The sequence below is a fragment of the Cyprinus carpio genome, chromosome B23, assembly GCF_018340385.1.
Source record: "Cyprinus carpio isolate SPL01 chromosome B23, ASM1834038v1, whole genome shotgun sequence".
Classification (NCBI taxonomy): Eukaryota; Metazoa; Chordata; class Actinopteri; order Cypriniformes; family Cyprinidae; genus Cyprinus; species Cyprinus carpio.
The window spans coordinates 10,582,789-10,588,788 of record NC_056619.1 but is presented as its reverse complement, the minus strand read 5'-3'; positions in this window follow the sequence as shown (position 1 = coordinate 10,588,788).

Here is a 6,000-nt window from a genome sequence, read left to right as displayed (position 1 = left end):
TGGGATACCTAAAAAGAGAGAGAAACTGAGTTTTTTTATTAAACTGTGATAAGCGCCACATGACAAAAATACTTTCATATTTTAATTATTCACAAGGCCTGTAGACACGTCCCTTCTTTCGTCTGAGCTGATGAGAGTACAAGCATTTTTAGATTTTGATTGCTTTAGTTTTGCTCAACAAAAGCATGGGCCAAACAGAGCTGGCAGACAAGAAAAGAAGGGGGAATGAAAAAAGAGCAAAAAGGACTTGACATCAAAAGAACACTTCAAGGAGAAGAGAATGAGAGATTGAGAATAGGGTGAGTGATTATTACACTGACTTGATTTCAACATCATGTCTGTCATTGTGCATGCATTCCCACTCCTTCATTTCTTCCAAATCTTTATCTCATTTTAATTCCTAAAGCTTTCTGTTGGCAGACAATGACGGACAACATTAGACAGCCACAATTAACCAGAGACACAGAGAGGATCAATGCAAGTGATCAAAGTTTCCCTACAATCTCCTGTCAGCTCTTGAGCCTGATGAAAGAGTTCAGAACATTGTCACCAGCTCTCCGGCACTCCCCATTTGACCTAACATGTTGATGTGAAGCATATAAATTCACCCAGTACTTTCAGAATGTCATCTATGTTATAGCCCTGTTCTTTCCTAGCACCACTTTTCCAGCATTTCTGTCTGTGACTCAGTGGGAATGCTTTTCAGCCCACCACTCAAGAGAATGATGTTATATTTTTAGCCCATTTTTATTCGTAGCCAAGTGTTTCTAGGCTGGTTTCTTTGTGTTCAGCAGTGCATTCAAGATATGACCTTGTGCAAAGATTTGAAAAAGAAGTTTGAATGCCTGCATGTCACCACCTCGATCAGGCTTTGTGCTGGGAATCAGCAGAGAGATTTCATTCTGCAAATTAGCTATTTGCTAATATTCTGTCATTTTCTTTTAGATGTCAAACCATCTTTAACCCTTTAATAGGTCTCTCAACTATTGGCTTAAGCACATTTGAGTTATTGTATAATTTATTTTTTTTAGACACACAGTGCTAGCAACACATGGGTTCGATTCCCATAAAAATAGTGCATACATTTAAAATGTGATGTAAAGGTTTTGTTTATTTATTTTTGTACCAAACTCAGATTGTCAGACTGATTACTTTCAAGAGTACAATATTTTTCAGGATGCTCATGGAGCAGATTTAATACAAAAAACTATTTACCAAAGACCATCTCAATTTACTTTAATTTTTGACTCACTGTAGTCTAGAAGAATCCATTGCGTATATTAACAGTTACAAATATTTTAAAGATAGATACATTATATAGTGAATATGATTCTAAAACAGCAAACAGAAAGTTTTACTAAGCAAACAGCAGTTTTACTAAGTCATGGATAAACAAACATCTTGTTTAATTACAATTAAAAATAAATCTGAATACACTATACAAACTAAGACTCAGACCTCCCAGATCTCATGAAAGTGCCAACAAAACCAAAATTGATGCAGCTGCAGACTCTATTCATGAGTCTGCTCTTTCCATAGCTATCATTTCACAGTAAACATGAGTGACATTCACAAAAATGTGTAATAACTGAGAAAATGAGATCACATAGACACATACAATCTCCAAACGTCAATCTTCTAATCTAACTCTAATCTAGCCTTAAGTAATGCCTGTAACTAGTTATAGATAACAACAATCATTTTTAAATAAATTTGGTTCCATTTTTCTTCTATTTTGTCTCAATCTATTATGGAGAACTAAGTGTGATGCTATTAAATAAAATCTTCTATTAAACAAATGAATACATATTTCAAAACATACATCAATAAATGCATAACATGTAATTTAAATTCTTCAGATTTCAGAAATACATTCAGTTATATAGATCTTATTCACCATATTATAAGAAACAATAGTCTGCCCTGACCCAGATTTCACTCCAAAATAGATGTTTGATCAAGCTTATTTACAAAAATAGCTTAATTATTATAGAGAAGAAGAAAGTTAACAGTTATGTTGATACTGCACCATTTTTGTAATAATCACATCCTGGGCAAATGGTGACCAACTGTAGAATGAGAATCGGTGTGGTGACACCAAAAAACCATCTCAGACAAATGGGTGTCAGAACTTCATTAATATATAGACCACAGCTGTTACAACAGAAGCAACTTCATTTACAATAATGGTAGTAAACTGTAACCGTGTTAAAGTTCGACTGCATTGAACCCAAGGTACAACATGTACTTTGTCACTGCTTTGCTGCAATAAACATCTTCATCAAGATCTTCAATGTCCTCATCACTTTTTCTTACAAAATAAAATGGTAGAAACACTGGTGAATTTCAATAAAACTCTCAGCTCCAATGAGCCACATTTTCACAACTAAGGGAGAAATGCTATTTGTTTATCACTGATGTACAAACACTGAACTCAATCCTTCAAATGTTGACTACCATCTGCTGGTCAAAATAGTATATTACCTCACTTGCCCACTGCCAAACTTCAAAATAGGTATGAGGACAAACAAACAAAATCAATAAAAACATACATATTTAGTTGACATACAGTGTTACAGAAATTATGCAATTTCTGTTGAACATTTTCCTACTTAAACTGTGTGATTTAATTTCACTTACTCTTCTTGTAACTTATTTTTTTTGTGATGTATTGTTTCAAGCACTCATTTTTTAGGGCAGTATGAGTGCTGGTCCTGTCAAATTCATTTTGATAATGTGAGCATAGGGTTATATTCTCCATACAATAATATATTTCAATACTACAAAATAAAAAAACAAAAAACCAATAATTATATATTTTAATTTATGCTCATTTCAAAACAAAAATCAATGCATCCATTCTGCTAATTAAAATGATGAATTATTAATGCTTACAAGTTTGAACCACTCTTTTGTAGTTGTTCATATTGCACTAGACCAGATCTGTTTTGCAAAAAAACAGATGAAACATACAGTACATACTGAATCAGATATCTGTATGACAGCCTGGCACTCAGTAACTGATAAAATAACCATTTTAAAATAAATGTTCATTGTGAAGCATCTAAGACCCAAGACTCGTCAGATATATTTCATTATGTTATAGAATTCGTTTCATCAGCGTCCATTTATTTGCAGGGCACTTAAATTCATGAAGTCTTGGCCTGATGAAGATAAGTGGATGAAAACAAAGAACTTACACACCTCCAAAGGGTTCGTCTTTGGGCCACTTCCGCACTCTAACGTACTCTATGCAGTGCTCTGGTAGCCGTGGCATTGAAGCAATAGTGCACATTGGGAAAGTGATCTGAAGAGAACACAGACAAAAGCAGAGAGTCACTTCATCTCAACACTTTATGAGAGTTGTTGAGCATTATGAGGGTGAGACTACAGTACTTGTGGTGGGTAAAGCTCCAGTGTGCAGTCTAAACAGTCTTGCCATTCCTGGCAGGATGACTCTTGCATTCCCTTTAGAGCCCTCTGTCCATCCATCTATCAGGATGATAGAGCTGGACTCCAAAACTCCATCTAATATATAATGAGAGGATAGTTTATGGTTAAAATACAGATATGACACATATAAACTATTTGTTACAGCATATCAGAAGATAAACACAACAACTGAATTTTTTGATTGCAGAATCTTGAATTTCAATTGACTGTTCACAAAAACCTGCCCTCCTTAGTTACTGTTACTATGTCTGACAAACAATGCCAGTCTCACACTACACATCATGTTCTCACACAGTGAAAAATACATTGCGGAGCAAAAAACAATACTTTCAAGCAAATAAATTCAAGCAATAAATACCATTTTGTGGCCCTTCAATGTCATGACAGATCACTGTAGCACCTCAGTTCAAGCGACACACATGAACAGATCATATTTCCTTAAAGCACAAAATAAACATGAACAAAGATCAGAACGTATTTTATTTCAACCTCGGTAAGATGTCAATAGACAACATTTTTTAAGTTTAAGTCCGCCGAAGTTAATCTACCCTCCTGTCTGATTTGTTTGCCGGACAAGATGGTGGATTCGGAGTTATGATCGAGTCTGATCGCTCAGATCACCTGTCGATCAAACTCTTTGTGAACGGTCAATTGAGTGCAGAATTTTTTTTAATTCAACCTGACTGGACACAAAAAATAAACAATGTGTACAGAATAAATAACGAGAAATATATTCTGAAATTGATTGAAGATGACAAGCTTTAATTGAGTCAGCTGATTCAACATCAGCATCTATCTTGTCTGTGTCTTCAAAATTGAACCTCACTGCCCCCGGTGTCTTGGGGTGACCCTCACTGGGCCCGGTGCCTTTTGGTGACCCTCCCTGGCCCGGTGTCTTTTGGTGACCCTCACTGGCCCCGGTGTCTTGTGGTGACCCTCACTGGCCCCCGTGCCTTTTAGTGAACCTCACTGGCCCCGGTGTCTTTTGGTGACCCTCACTGGCCCCCGTGTCTTGTGGTGACCCTCACTAGCCCCAGTGTCGTCACTGGTCCCGGTGTCTTTTGGTGACCCTCCCTGGCCCCCGTGTCTTGCGGTGACCCTCACTGGCCCCAGTGTCCTCACTGGCCCTGTTATCTTGTGGTGATCTCACTGGCCCCAGTGTCTTGTGGTGATCTCACCGGCCCCAGTGTCTTGTGGTGACCCTCACCGGCCCCAGTGTCCTCACTGGCCCCGGTGTCTTGTGGTGATCTCCACTGGCCCCGGTGTCTCACTGGCCCCAGTGTCTTGTGGTGATCTCACCGGCCCCAGTGTCTTGTGGTGACCCTCACCGGCCCCAGTGTCCTCACTGGCCCCGGTGTCTTTTGGTGACCCTCACTGGCCCCGGTGTCTTTTGGTGACCCTCACTGGCCCCCGTGTCTTGTGGTGACCCTCACCGGCCCCAGTGTCTTTTTGGTGACCCTCACTGGCCCCGGTGTCTCACTGGCCCCAGTGTCTTGTGGTGATCTCACCGGCCCCAGTGTCTTGTGGTGACCCTCACCGGCCCCAGTGTCCTCATTGGCCCCTGTGTCTTGTGGTGACCCTCACTGGCCCCGGTGCCTTTTGGTGACCCTCACTGGCCCCGGTGCCTTTTGGTGAACCTCACTGGCCCCGGTGTCTTGTGGTGACCCTCACCGGCCCCCAGTGTCCTCACTGGCCCCGGTGTCTTGTGGTGATCTCACTGGCCCCAGTGTCTTGTGGTGACCCTCACCGGCCTCAGTGTCCTCACTGGCCCCGGTGCCTTTTGGTGACCCTCACTGGCCCCGGTGCCTTTTGGTGAACCTCACTGGCCCCGGTGTCTTGTGGTGACCCTCACCGGCCCCAGTGTCCTCACTGGCCCCGGTGTCTTTTGGTGACCCTCACTGGCCCCGGTGTCTTGTGGTGACCCTCACTGGCCCCGGTGTCTTTTGGTGACCCTCACCGGCCCCAGTGTCTTGTGGTGACCCTCACCGGCCCCAGTGTCCTCACTGGCCCCGTTATCTTGTGGTGATCTCACTGGCCCCAGTGTCTTGTGGTGACCCTCACCGCCCCAGTGTCCTCACTGGCCCGGGTGTCTTTTGGTGACCCTCACTGGCCCCGGTGCCTTTTGGTGAACCTCACTGGCCCCGGTGTCTTGTGGTGACCCTCACTGGCCCCGGTGTCCTTGTGGTGACCCTCACCGGCCCCAGTGTCCTCACTGGCCCCGGTGTCTTGTGGTGATCTCACTGGCCCCATTGTCTTGTGGTGACCCTCACCGGCCTCAGTGTCCTCACTGGCCCCGGTGTCTTTTGGTGACCCTCACTGGCCCCGGTGTCTTTTGGTGACCCTCACTGGCCCCGGTGTCTTTTGGTGACCCTCACTGGCCCCGGTGTCTTCTGGTTACCCTCACCAGCCTTATTGTCATCTGGTGACTCATTACCTTCTACTCTCCTACGTCTGGGTCTGTATTCCTGAAAAGGCCTCTCCACTCTCTATGTCATTGCTGTGACAAAAATGAAAAATAAATAAATCAGAAATCAATGTTTTGTCACT